General features: G+C 34.0%; 1 long non-coding RNA gene across 1 annotated transcript; it reads right to left on the minus strand.

Annotated features, from left to right (window-relative positions):
• Positions 1-9,626: 9,626 nt before the first annotated feature.
• LOC121373206 lies at positions 9,627-14,396 on the minus strand. Its single transcript, XR_005958039.1, has 2 exons — positions 12,239-14,396; positions 9,627-11,470 (listed from the first exon to the last, which is right to left on the minus strand). It is a non-coding gene; the product is annotated as an uncharacterized LOC121373206 (long non-coding RNA).
• Between the last annotated feature and the right edge of the window lie 1,655 nt (positions 14,397-16,051).

Raw genomic sequence — 16,051 nt, forward strand, 5'->3', positions numbered from 1 at the left:
TTAAATAAGTTTTTATTTTGTGAGGACAAACCAGATTTGGATATATAATTTTAAAGTTCACCAATTTTCCAGAAAGCTAGTTTGAGAAGGTGCAAGTTTAATATGTTTTAATTTTGTGAGTTTTTATTGTTCAAGGACAAACCAGATGTGGATACTTATTTTCATCAAAGTACAATTTTTCTAGGTAGCTAGTTTGAGAAGTAGCATGTTTAATGAGGACTTGGATACATATTTTCAGTCAATAAGATACTAACAACATTTTTAGTCCACCCTAAAGCTTAAATATGTTTGCACAATCACATTGGTTTGGTTGAAAGCTGCCAGGTTTAACTTGTAAAGTTCTTCACAATATGTAGAGAATGATGGGTTAATTACAGGGGACAATATTCCAAAATCTTAGGTTTCCAGAAGTCCGTTCTCATGGTAACTGATTGTTTTTATGTGAATTACATCTATGAAACCGGTGAGTCATGTCTAAAAATCAATTGACAATTATACTAATCTAACTGGAGAATTCATGAGTATCTTTAATAACTCTCCATTATCTAAGTTAGGGGAGTAATTAATTAATCCCCTCAATCTTTTTCACAGTGAGGTCTGTTGTTTCATTTTTAAATATATTGTTGAAAATAACAAGACTAAATTTCCTAAAATCTTTTTTCATGTTGTCATGTTGGCTAGGTAGCCATATTGGTTTTGTCACCCTGTGGTGACTTGAGAATATTGTATCATTGAAGCTGTGAAATGTTTTGTACAAGAGTCACAGAGTTAATAAACCTTTGTTTCCATCATCATCGTCATCAGCTTGCATTGACTTCGTTGTCATTTTCTTTGTTCTTCAAATAACTTATTAATTTTTGGAAAACATATATATATTTTTTTTTAATTCGTCTCTGGTCAGACCAAAGTTCCACAATTGATTCAGGTTCAGGGCTTCTAGAATTTTTTTTTAAATCCACTAGCCATGGAATCAGTAATTTTAAACATTTAATAGCCATGATTAAAAATTCACTAGCCCTAACTTTAAGTTAATACAATTTTACTAAATAATATTAGTAATCAGTTATGTCACCTAAAGAGGGTGATAAAGCTTAAAAACACTGACATTAGGGGTTGGGGGGGGGGGGGGGGGTCAGTATATTCATATTTACAAAATAAACTTGCATGCAACTGCAACATTTGACAATTTTTGTTTTCACTAGCCGTCTGGCATGGCAATAATAGTTATTTATTAGCCCAACATTGAATATCACTAGCCACGGGAGTGGGGCTACCATAATCTAGAAGCCCTGATGGGCATGGCAATAATATTTATTAGCCAAACATTGAATATCACTAGCCATGGGAGTGGGGCTACCATAATCTAGAAGCCCTGATGGGCATGGCAATAATATTTATTAGCCAAACATTGAATATCACTAGCCATGGGAGTGGGGCTACCATAATCTAGAAGCCCTGACGGGCATGACAATAGTAGTTATTTACTAGCCCAACACTGAATATCACTAGCCATGGGAGTGGGGCTACCATAATCTAGAAGCTCTGTCTGGCATGGTAATGGTAGTTATTTATTAGCCCAACATTGAATATCACTAGCCATGGGAGTGGGGCTACCATAATCTTGAAGCCCTGTCTGGCATGGCAATAGTAGTTATTTATTAGCCCAACATTGAATATCACTAGCCATGGGAGTGGGGCTACCATAATCTTGAAGCCCTGTCTGGCATGGCAATAGTAGTTATTTATTAGCCCAACATTGAATATCACTAGCCATGGGAGTGGGGCTACCATAATCTAGAAGCCCTGATGGGCATGCTGGCATGGCAATAGTAGTTATTTATTAGCCCAACATTGAATATCACTAGCCACGGGAGTGGGGCTACCATAATCTAGAAGACCTGCAGCTTTTTGTTTTAAATCATGGATTGCACAGAAAATGACATTTTTTTAAATGTGGGTGTATTTATTTTTACGTTGTCCTCATGTGCCTTGGTCCATCCTCAATGGCCATGGTTCCCCCTCCCTTAAATATTTTCCATATAGCCATGGCAATTTTTATTACTTCAGCTTTGGCCACAAATGTTTTTACATCATATCGTTGGAGGGGGGGTTAGGGGGAGAATGATGCTTATGTGCACGCTGACCAGAGACCATTTATTTTGTTTGGCCTTGGGAGTCATTAAAAGGTGGTGGTATCAATTGTCGTATACATATTTTTGTCATTGGTAAACACTTTACATTTTTTCCAGCTTACTGTAAGTGTAAACCACTGGGTTTTTGTTGTCTTGACATGGTCCAAAACGGGCAGGATTTACTTTGGTCGGTAGATTACTCGTCTCGAAGGCTTGGGTTGTAGGATCGAAGCCCCGCAATGGACCTATTCTCCAGTTAGGCTTTTTTTACGTGCACTTTCCCACATACCACAGCTTTTGACTTGTGGTGCACTGGTTGGAATGAGAGAAAAAAAAGTTGACCGAGCTAAATCCCGCCTCTTAACAGAACAATCTCTACAGCCAGTGCACCACGATTGGTAAATCAAAAGCTGTGGTATGTGCTGTCCTGTCTATGGGATGGTGCATATAACAGATCCCTTGCTGCTAATCGAAAAAAAGTAGCCGATGAAATGGTGACAGCGGGTTTCCTCTCTCGATATCTGTGTGGTCCTTGACCATATGTCCGACGCCGTAATATGCTTTTTGATAATCAGGATTGTTCCCTGTCGGTGGGCCCATTGAGCTATTTCTCATTCCAGGCAGTGCACCATGACTGGTACATCAAAGACTGTGGTATGTGCTATCCTGTCTATGGGATGGTGCATATAAAAGATCCCTTGTTGCTAATCGGAAAGAGTAGCCCATGAAGTAGTGACAGCGGGTTTCCTCCCTCAGTATCTGTGTGGTCCATAACCATATGTCAAATGCCATATAACCGTAAATAAAATGTGTTGAGTGCATCGTTAAATAAAACAGAATAAACAATGAAAGCAGTTACTTCTCACAGTGGTTTTATTGCTAGTATTCCTTTCACGTTCTTGGTAGACCTACATGTATCTATTTTACATATCTGACCTCTCTCACTCTATAACTGAATTTTAGGCATACAACACACTACAACTATAAATAGCTAAAATGGCCCATACCGGATCAACTGTATTGCACAATATTTTGGTATTGATTGTGTATAGGTGATATTAACAGTTTTTTGCAAAATATAGAAATTCTAAATAAAATCTGGTTGATATTTTGGTACTGACTGTGTGTAGGTGATATTAACAGTTTTTACAAAATATACAAGTTCTAAATAAATCTGGTTGATATTTTGGTATTGTGTGTAGGTTATATTAACAGCTTTTGCAAAATATAGAAATTCTAAATAAAATCTGGTTGATATTTTGGTATTGTCCGTGTGTAGGTTATATTAACAGTTTTTGCAAAATATAAAAGTTCTAAATAAAAGCTCACTGGTTGATATTTACTGACGATTGTGCGGTAAAATTACTGTTGCTGTCCTTAGTACAAGAGTACGGTAAATCCCCCCCCCCCACCCCCATTGGTGGGCAAGATTTTTTAGGGTTCTTATGCACTATGGAAATCCTGTAAAATTCTGGAATTTAAAAAATCTGAAGAAGAAAAAAAAGTCTGGAAATTTTTCCTATAAAAGATTCCTTGCTGCTAATCAAAGAGTAGCCCATGAAGTGGCGACTGGGTTTCCTCACTCAATATCTGTGTTAATTGTCCTTATAACTATATGTCCGATGCCATATAATGGTAAACAAAATGTGTTGAGTGCATCTTTAAATAAACCATTTCCTTCCGTCTTTATTTTAAGTAGTTCAATTTAAACAAATGCATTAAACTAAGATCAATGATGACTTCACAAATTGTCGAGTGAGACACTTGCAAAAAGCAGTTAAATATTAGACCCTCTGAGGGCAAGATAGAAAATTCACCTGCCAAAAAAATCGCAGACCATTTTCCAAGAAATAGATTGATGTATGTACCATTATCTCATTTGACTGGCCTCAGTGGTGTCTTGGTTAAGCCATTGGGCATAAGGCTGGTACATGTAGGTAATGGGTTCACAGCCCAGTACCGGCTCCCACCCAGAGCAAGTTTTAATGACTCAATGGGTAGGTGTAAAACCACTACACCCTCTTCTCTATCTCTAACCAATAACTACTAACCCACTGTCCTGGACAGACGGCCCAGATAGCTGGTGTGTGTGCCCAGGACAGCGTGCTTGAACTAAGCATGAAAATAATTTGAAATGAAAATATCTCATTTGTCATTTAGCTTGTACGATTCTGTTATTGTGGATCCCATAATGCTCTAAAATATATCACAAGTCCTAATTTTTCACACTATCCCAAACCTTCTCCTTCCCCCATTCTCTCGTATTTCTTAGCAGGCCATATTTTTTCTTATCAAAACTATTTGTTTTGGCCTACTATTTTTGAAAAGTACATGTAATGGGCCATATTTTCGTTGATAGAAATACACAATTTTTTTTACTAGTCCAGCAGACAAATACACCTGGAAATCTACTTGTCCGCCAATATTTTCACTTGTCCAAATAAATGGTTTATTTTATTCAAGTATCTGGATGATGTTTGTGATTGCTAAAAATGAAACTGCACTAAAAAAAAATTACTTGTCCACTGGGCAACCATGAGGCACATTTTGCTTGTCCGAATAGATTTTCACTTGTCGGGACAAACGGACAAGTGCTTATTTCGAACACTGATTTTACTTCCTACATGTTTCAAGTCCTGTTTAAATAGTTTGGAATTTTATGAATGTTGGGTCTTTAATAGTCTTTGAATAGTCTGGGATTTTTAGTATATGATTATGTACCCTGTTACTTATAGCGAATAATACATGAGTGGCCATTAGATACCATTTATCTCACAACGAGTTTCTTACATATCCTCAAAAACCAGGTTTTAAGCAAATTTTAACATCATTTTTGACTAAAAGTTATTTACAACTGTAGCACTTACAGCTGACTTACACAGACACATGAATGTTAGGTTAATTATATGTCACGGTCTAATCGATTTCCATCATGTAGTTTTTCATTGGATGTATGACACTGGTGACCTGGTCAATAACCTAGGAGCAGGCAGTCGTATGTCTTGAAATTGTTAACACACGTACATGTGTAAACAACCATGTGTTACTAAAAATAACACATGGTGTTCTCACCAATGGGTGTGTAAGAAATGTGAGTATATTGAGTCAATATTACTGATCCTGTATGGGCCACTTTACAGGTATATATGTGCCATATAACACGTAACATATAGCAGATACATTCAATAAATTAACTGTTTTACATTTGTTCAGTAAGCTGGGTTCCTTTTTGTTTCACATCTACATATACTCGATGGCACATACTTATTTAACATAATAGAAGAGAAAAAAAAAAAAAAAAAAGCATTTTGCATCACATTTACTACAAGACCAGTTTTTCGTAAACAGACCTTTTTTTTTTTAATGATACTTCGTCCTATATCTGAACAATGGTTATAAATTTACACATACATATATACACAACAACTGCCTTCTCAGAAAGCAGAGATGATTGGAATGGTTTGTGATGGACATGTTTCAAGTATAGCAACCTAATGCAGAGAATAATGGAAATAAAATATAGATGTTATATTATATCGTAATCACAAAAAGGATGTCAACAGAAGTCTAGCGCAACTAGAAAACACATAGTATTACTTAGTCTAGTGAAATGAAAACATAGTATTACTTAGTCTAGTGAAATGAAAACATAGTATTACTTAGTCTAGTGAAATGAAAACATAGTATTACTTAGTCTAGTGAAATGAAAACATAGTATTACTTAGTCTAGTGAAATGAAAACATAGTATTACTTAGTCTAGTGAAATGAAAACATAGTATTACTTAGTCTAGTGAAATGAAAACATAGTATTACTTAGTCTAGTGAAATGAAAACATAGTATTACTTAGTCTAGTGAAATGAAAAGTGAAATGAAAACATAGTATTACTTAGTCTAGTGAAGTGAAAACATAGTATTACTTAGTCTAGTGAAGTGAAAACATAGTATTACTTAGTCTAGTGAAAACATAGTGTTACTTAATCTAGTGAAATGAAAACATAGTATTACTTAGTCTAGTGAAGTGAAAACATAGTATTACTTAGTCTAGTGAAATGAAAACATAGTATTACTTAGTCTAGTGAAATGAAAACATAGTATTACTTAGTCTAGTGAAATGAAAACATAGTATTACTTAGTCTAGTGAAATGAAAACATAGTATTACTTAGTCTATGAGAAAAGACATCATATTACTTAGTCTAGTTGAAGCGAAAACATAGTATTACTTAGTCTAGTGAAAACATAGTGTTACTTAATCTAGTGAAATGAAAACATAGTATTACTTAGTCTAGTGAAGTGAAAACATAGTATTACTTAGTCTAGTGAAGCGAAAACATAGTATTACTTAGTCTAGTGAAAAAACATAGTGTTACTTAGTCTAGTGAAATGAAAACATAGTATTACTTAGTCTAGTGAAGTGAAAACATAGTATTACTTAGTCTAGTGAAGCGAATTAATAATTTTAGTTTGTAGAAAGCAGGAAGTTATAAAAATACCTCCACAATGGAATCTTCCTGCGAAACGGTAATCATGCATATGAACCCAAACTTAAAAGCTCAAATGACCACAAAAAGAAGTCGAAAAATCTACGAATCTGCGGAAAACTGACATCCCTGTCATAATTTGACAGCATTGAAATGAATTGATAATTATATGCTGTTACAGTGCATTTTAAAAATCATAGGTGTCCAAAGATGTCATCAACTTTGGGGAAGGGGAAGATGCATAATCTTGAAGTCTGGAGAGCCAGCATTCCCCCCTTCCCCTCTGCCTTCTTTCAGCTTCTGTCACCTATTAAAATTGATTTGTTTGTTTTCATTGCTAGACAGAGTTTACACTTTCATCGGTTATGAAATAATTGATTTAAAATGCACAACATATCAGTGGATATTTGAAGAACAAGGGCCGAATTTATGAAGCCTGTTTTTTTCTTAAATGCATTATATTAATACATGCATTTACATGTGTATAAGTCTAAAATAGGCTTAAGAATTCGACCCTATATGTGTGACATATATGTAACACCAGGTTACAAGTGTATACAAACGTAATCCATCCTCTAAATATTGGCTGAAGTATTTTTTTTACTGAACTGTTACTAAAAATCATAACAATTAGGCGTACTGGTCATATTCAATATAACAGTTCTGAGAGGCTATCCATAAAGTATATATGCCAAGAGGGTCGAGGGTCGTGGGGGGAAGGTTGGGAATTACATACGAAGAATGTACATGGGGAAGGAGGGGGGGGGGGGGGGGCACCTACAGAGTACATACGCCAAAATTTCTTAGTTTTTCATTGGTGTAAACGTCTGTAATCCAAGCTCCCTATTGTACCCGATATACTTTTTTAGCATGGACGATTGATGTACGCCCATACATGGTGTGTTGGGTGGGAGGGGGAGGGGGTAGTGATCAAAAGGTACAAAAGGTGTAAATTGATCCTCAATATTGAGATTTTGTGCATACATACTTCTTGGGTGGCCTCTTACCTCTATGCCATAAATTCAACAAAACATTGCCATTATAAAACAATATAAATAAAAATTAATGTGTGTTATACATCCATCTTAACATAACACCTGTATATATATGTATATATATCACTATACATGTGGATTCAACATAATGTGTCGCCATTATATAACTCGCCATAAAGTTATAAACATACTAGTAACTCAACACTTGCCTATTTACCTATTTCATTAATTACATGTATCTATCAACACTGTACAGCTGGGATTAAAACTAGACACCAGTCTTATGGAATAACTTCGATATTTAACAATACAGACTGGTGAGTATAACAAGCATTCTTAATATTTCATGACAAACATTTGTTGTGACCAAATTATCACGGTGCAGAACCACAATTTAATCTTTAGACTTTAATCAGAATATAACACAAGATTCTTCTGGCATTTCATAGATACAGTGGAATCTTGTTGGGTCGAACTCGGGAGGGTCGCATACACCGCAACACTCAAACCAAAAATGAAGTTCCGAGTTACACTTACGCATTATATCAATGAAGGAACATACAGATTATATTAAACAACTGATACCAATGGTCATATAAAGCTGGAACACTCAAACAATAACTTGCTATTTCATACATGCGAAAGCCACCAGAGTCGTGGTTAAGCCATCAGACTACAGGCTGGTAGGTACAGAGTGCGCATGCTTGGTACCGGTTCCAACCCAGAGAAAATTCTTAAGGGCTCAATGGGTAGGTGTATGGCCACTACGCCCTCTTCTCTCTCACTAACCAACTAACAACTAACCCACTGTCCTGGACAGACAGCCCACATAGCCGAGGTGTGTGCCCAGGACAGCATGCTTGAACCTTAAATTGGATATAAGCACGAAAATAAGCTGAAATGAAATGCGAAAGCCAAAGGCTTTATGGGAAATAATGTTAAGCACCAAGCATTGATCAGTCTTTGTGGAATCGTGTAAAGTTGTTATAAAGCAACCAACATGGCCTGTAACAGAATCATCACATCAGTGAAAAGCACTCTTCCAATTAGCTGTATATTGTAGTCGAAACAAAGATAAGTAACTGTTGGATATGATTTTTTCTCTCATAGTGCGTCGTTAAATAAAACATTTCCTTCCTTCCTTCCTCATCCTCAGGTATATAAGACAGAGCTATCCCATGAAATAAAAATCTGTCTGACCCTAGGGCTAGATAAATCAGTCCGACCCGAGGGCTAGACGATTTCTACATACGCATGATATCATACCTCATGTTTTACGATTGACGTCACAACTCATGGTTTTCAAAATTCTGTTTGCCATTTCACGTTTTATCATCGTTTTAAAAATATTTAAATAAATTAATATTTTCAACTTTATATTTATTGGTAAGTTGAACATTACATATTTATGTCGTTGCATAAGGTGGACTATATTTTTCCGTGTATGATTAAATGAGTTTGCAGGTGAAAGGTATATATGAATCGTTCTACAATAAACAGACCGTAACTTACAAAATTAATGTTTTGTAACTGTAATTAAATTGGGCAAGGAAAAGAATCAATCAACATTGTCAGGTATACATTGTAGATAAGGTAACTGCAACCCTCGGGTTGGAATAGAATCAATCACCGTTGTGAGGTATACATTGTAGATAAGGCAACTGCAACCCTCGGGTTGGAATAGAATCAATCACCGTTGTGAGGTATACATTGTAGATAAGGCAACTGCAACCCTCGGGTTGGAATAGCCTTATCTATACCTCACAACGGTGATATAATATGTCTTTTGGTAACATTAATAACAAGATTCCTTGCTTGAAGCAAAGTAAATGTGATAGATAACAATAGATCTCAATTGTGCTAATTTTAATGTATGTTTTGCATATCTTATTGAGGTCATCACCATGGAGTAGCCAATCTGATGCTTTTAAATCGACCTCAGACTGACTGAAACAGGACTATTATACCAAAACATCTCAACAACGGGTGTATTAGAAAAACAAAATAAAATACAAATATTTAATAGTATTTTATTAAAGAAGAGTTTCTTCGATACTTGAAGAAATGATTTTCTCATCATGCAACGGTTTACCACGCAACCGATTGGCAGTTTGTGCGATTTTAAATTTACATAATTAACAAATAGAACAGAACGTGGATTCTCAAGAAATATTGCGACTTGTTTATTAATCTAATTAGACAAGTACAGCAGCTAACCAAGAGAGCTTTTCACCCTGTGATTTGCATAGGAATAAGGACTGTTTTCACAACCATGATTGAAGGTAACAAATAACGGAGAGAGTGAAAAAACAACATATCGTCTGTATAACTTGGTGGGAATGGGCGATAATTAACACTGATACAGAACATGGAATGCACATGGCAGAAGTTGAAAACAACAAACAGAACAAGTTATTTAAAAACCAACAGACAAATTAAATGGTTAATAATTACTGCAATTTTGTTTTCACAGAAATTTGTAATAAAACAGCTCTATTTACTACCGTAAACCAACAAAGGTTTTGTATATATGCAGAAATATTAACACCCATTTTGTTTTCACAGAAATCTGTAATAAAACATTTCATTTAAATAGCTCTATTCACCACCGTATACCAACAAAGGTTTTGTATATATACAGAAATATTAATATATACAGAAATATTAACATCTATTTTGCTTTCACAGAAATTTGTACGAAAACATTTCATGCAGGTTTTGTATTCAGAAATATTTATATAATTTTTAATCCTTTTTTTAATTTAATTTTTTTTTAGGGTTGTGGTTTTTTAAATTTATATGTAGTTTTTCCTTAACATTAACACAGGTTTTATAATACAGAAAACTTAACATCCGACATCCAATAGTTAAAGATTAGTTAGCCAAAGTGCCAAAGTATTAGTGGTGACATAAAACGAAACAAATTTTAACTAAATACTGTGTCCGATTTACTAAATATTTGACATCCAGTAGCCAATGATTACTTAATCATTAGTTTAAAAAATGTTTTTTTAATAGGATAAAAATTTTCCAGATATGATCTTCATACCATATTTAATTTGGTCATTGGAATTTTTTTCTACATTTAAAACATTCAGACTTGTACAAATTGCACCAATTTGGTATCAGATACACGCAATACATTATGTGCATACATTAAATATTTCACTATCACTTCAGCTCAAACCTCTGACTATTTTCCAGGAAAAAACTATAAATAAAGTTTGTCTTGCTTCAACAAGACAAATACACATGTACTGGCCATGAAACTACAAATCGTTATAGACATTTATTCCAGTTAGCACTTTATTAATTTTCAATTAAGTATTAGTGATTTACTAACAGAATTAATTAGCAGCTACAAAACAAAATGTCTGTATTAAGATGACAGATTCTCTACTCTTTTAAAAAATGTTTTTTTAAAATTTCATAGAGCCTAATTAGTTTGAAATATTTTGGGATATTTTTGAATACTCCACCAACTTCAGCCATTAACTCACATGCCATGGATATTATGATGGTACTTTAAGATTTCTCTTGTAATTAAAGTTATCCATTAATAGCGTTACAAGAGATAAACAGGTCAGGTCAGGTCATGGGGTTTAACGTGCACATTCAGAGCAAGTTGTAGTGCACGCCTGTCCTGGACGCAGGTGTCAGCTCCTTCGTCCAGGACAAGAACGTAGACAAATGTGAATACTAATAAATAGAAGTTAAAGCCCCACCCAAAGAATATTAATGCTAAGCAATAAGGGAAAACTTGTATTGTAGACCAAATTTAATTAACTATTAGCATCAAAGTATTTGTATTAAATACTAAGGTGTAATGAAGTAATTGAATGTTAGACTGACTGCCAGTGACCTGGTAGACTTTCTGACGCTATTGATGAAAGTTTTGGTTATCGACTATTAGCATCACAGTGTCTGTGTTAAATACAGAGATGTAATTTAGAACTGAATGTCTGTAATGTGGGACTGACTGCCAGTGACCTGGTAGACTTTCTGACGCTATTGATGAAAGTTTTGGTTATCGACTATTAGCATCACAGTGTCTGTGTTAAATACAGAGATGTAATTTAGAACTGAATGTCTGTAATGTGGGACTGACTGCCAGTGACCTGGTAGACTTTCTGACGCTATTGATGAAAGTTTTGGTTATCGACTATTAGCATCACAGTGTCTGTGTTAAATACAGAGATGTAATTTAGAACTGAATGTCTGTAATGTGGGACTGACTGCCAGTGACCTGGTAGACTTTCTGACGCTATTGATGAAAGTTTTGGTTATCGACTATTAGCATCACAGTGTCTGTGTTAAATACAGAGATGTAATTTAGAACTGAATGTCTGTAATGTGGGACTGACTGCCAGTGACCTGGTAGACTTTCTGACGCTATTGATGAAAGTTTTGGTTATCGACTATTAGCATCACAGTGTCTGTGTTAAATACAGAGATGTAATTTAGAACTGAATGTCTGTAATGTGGGACTGACTGCCAGTGACCTGGTAGACTTTCTGACGCTATTGATGAAAGTTTTGGTTATCGACTATTAGCATCACAGTGTCTGTGTTAAATACAGAGATGTAATTTAGAACTGAATGTCTGTAATGCGGGACTGACTGCCAATGACCTGGTAGACTTTCTGACGCTATTGATGAAAGTTTTGGTTATCGACTATTAGCATCACAGTGTCTGTGTTAAATACAGAGATGTAATTTAGAACTGAATGTCTGTAATGTGGGACTGACTGCCAGTGACCTGGTAGACTTTCTGACGCTATTGATGAAAGTTTTGGTTATCGACTATTAGCATCACAGTGTCTGTGTTAAATACAGAGATGTAATTTAGAACTGAATGTCTGTAATGTGGGACTGACTGCCAGTGACCTGGTAGACTTTCTGACGCTATTGATGAAAGTTTTGGTTATTGACTATTAGCATCACAGTGTCTGTGTTAAATACAAAGGTTTAATTTAGAACTGAATGTCTGTAATGCGGGACTGACTGCCAATGACCTGCCCGACTCTCTGACACTATTGATGAAAGTTTTGGTTCCCCGTCATTATTTACTCTTGGTATTGGTAAGACCCCTTTTTTTGGTCTATCAGTATGTTTGTAAATATTGTGACTAGATGCAGTTAAGTATAATTTATCGTATAATTTATCACAGCTATTTGTAAATACATATTATATATATATACAGTAGAATCTTGTTGGGTCAAACTCTGAAGGGTCCAATAGACCACAATTCTTGAATCAAAAATGAAGTCCTGAGTTACAGTTACACGTTACTGACCGAATGGTTAGGTCGTACTACCCGATGGGTCAAACACTTTTTCGAGCACCGATGGGGTTCGAGCCAATAGGATTCAATTGTATTAAGTTTAAGAAAAAAACGAAACATAGACAATTAACCATACTGACTTTACATGTACATCACATATTTAAGTGTTTTACAAATTTATGGTTTTACGCCGACTATCAGATAGTAACTGAAATATACACTACTAACACATTTTATACTCAAAGATCTGAATAATAGCAAATATAGACTTTAGAATAAGGAATGTAAGATTTGTCTTATGATTAAAACCTGATACATACAATAATGGGTTTTTAAAATGGTGGTTTTCGGAAATTAAAAAAATACCACAAGCCTAAAAAAACAAAACAAAACAAGAGAAAAAAAAATTCAACAAAAAACCTCGGAAGAAACAAACATAAACCTCACAAGCCTCCAAAAAAACAACAGAAAAAAAAAAAAAAAAAAAAAAATAAACAAAACCCCCACAGAAGCCCTAGAAAAAACTAATACAGATGAACCTTTTGATTTTTGGTCTTTCTATTTATCAAACACTATCCAGGGTTAGTACAAATTTGTCTATATAATATAACTGGTTAGAATGTAGTATATATCATGATGTTAAATTAAATGTATTTAAGCTAGCTACTGTAAACTATTTATCACAATGGAATATAATTACATTTGAGACAGTAATGTTATGACTTACTGTTTAGAATTGTGCTCAGGATTGTCGACATTAATGCACTCATTTCCGCCATAAAACTAAATTAACTGTTATCCAGCTGCTATAAATAAGAATATTAATACAAGTGAAGTTGTGTTTTGACAGCAGAACTGACAAAAGTGTGAATATGATAAACATGCAGTATCCAATATACAAAGTACTATACCATGTCATAATAGACATACATATTACAGTATGTTACAGTGCAAGTACTTAATAACTTTATTAATGTTTATTAATGTAACAAAAGTATACTTTGACATTCAAATAAGTCGTTAAAACTTGCTCAGGGTCGATTATTTTTATTATTTCTATACATTAATAAGTCGTTAAAACTTGCTCAGGGTCGATTAGTTTTATTATTTCTATAGATTAATAAGTCGTTAAAACATACTCAGGGTCAATTAGTTTTATTATTTCTATAGATTAATAAGTCGTTAAAACTTGCTCAGGGTCGATTAGTTTGATTATTTCTATAGATTAATAAGTCGTTAAAACTTGCTCAGGGTCGATTAGTTTGATTATTTCTATAGATTAATAAGTCGTTAAAACTTGCTCAGGGTCGATTAGTTTGATTATTTCTATAGATTAATAAGTCGTTAAAACTTGCTCAGGGTCGATTAGTTTGATTATTTCTATATATTAAAGGGACATACCCTAGTTTTTAAACACTAAGGCATATTTTTTACTATTAGAGCCATTTTTGATAACTGAAATCATAGATTTTATTGTTTAGGTTATCCATTTCCGTACATATGAAGTGTTTTTGGTCATCCTGGGGGTTTTAATATCACAAAATGCATTTCTCATATTTTTAAAAAAACGTGTGTATGAGAAGTAACAGTTATGGAGTCACAGATTCATGTTTCACTCAGTTGTAACTTTATCTAAATGTGTTACAGGTTTGTAGACTAACTAAACTTTGTGTTAATTTTAATGGGTTGAAACTAGAGTCTGTCTCTTTAAATAAGAGATTTGTTTCTATAATATGTGATCATTTTGATATATATTTCGTGCAAGACACCACACTACACATGTAGATATTATTATTAAAGTGCATGTTTATGAATGACTGGCCTCACTGGTGTAGTGGTTAAGTCAGCGGATATAAGGCTGGTAGGTACTGGGTTCACAGCCTGGTACCGGCTCCCACCCAGAGCGAGTTTGAATGACTCTTTGGATAGGTGTAAAGCCACTACACAGACTTCTCTGTCACTGAACACTAACCCACTGTCCTGGATAGACAGTCCAGACAGCTCAAATGTGTGCCCAGGACAGTGTGCTTCAAACTTAATTGGATATAAGCACGGAAATAACTTGAATGAATGAATGATTTTATGTAAATATATAGTACCTTTTGACATTCACATAACAGTATTAGAAAGGTAAATTATTTTTGTTGTTTCTATATATACTTTCTATAAAAGATGTTTTATATATGGTGATACCTAATTAATTTGGTAGATATTCAGTGCGAGAAACCGTGCACATCTATGTCAACTACATCTTTATGTGATTGTTACTAAAAAAAAAGAAAAAAAAAAAAAAAAAAAAAAAAAGCATATTAAACATAATTATTTAACAATGCATACACATTTATAAATATACACATTAAAATGTTTTGATTTACTGATCAAATATTAATGGTACACATATCAATGTCATATGTTAATGTGCATATATGATACATGCCGAATAATAAATATGTAAATCAGTATCACAAATGTATGTTTTTCAACGCGATGTCAACACGATACTCAACAAAATTAATTAATGGCTTGTTGATATTTTCGCCATTTTTCTTTAAAGCTGTGTTTTTTGTTTAAAACCACATTTTATTTTTTTAAATTCCCAATTTGAACAATATCTTCTTTCAGTTACAGTTGTTACCAATACGTCATATGTTTGCAACCTTAATATAGATGAAATAAAGTTTCTATAAGAAAATATCAGCGAAATACCTATTGCGTTATTTATGCCTCTCAGTATATATACACATGTAGCAACTAAAATGCACTGATTGCCGACATATATTTCCAAAGTCTGCAGACTAGAAAATAGTAAATTGTGTATTTTGTTAATATCTAATTAGATTGTATAACAATATAAAATTGAAAATATCTGTAAAAAGTTTTAAAAGTTCACTCTAAAATCCGTATTAAACAAGAAGCAATAACCATTATTCCTAAATTAAGAGTATAAGTAAAGAAGTTACTTAAAAAGTAGACATATTAGAAAAAGCCAAAATTTAATTGTAAATGTGGTTATCATGACAAAAGAAATCTTAAATGTAGTCCTCCATGGATATTTAATTTTATTTCACTAATCTCCAATTTCCAGGATTAATGTGATTGGTTTACACATTACTAATTTTTATACAGAATAGCAACAAATACAATAGTCATCATATATAGC

This window comes from Gigantopelta aegis, chromosome 5 (assembly GCF_016097555.1).
Source record: "Gigantopelta aegis isolate Gae_Host chromosome 5, Gae_host_genome, whole genome shotgun sequence".
Taxonomy (NCBI): Eukaryota; Metazoa; Mollusca; class Gastropoda; order Neomphalida; family Peltospiridae; genus Gigantopelta; species Gigantopelta aegis.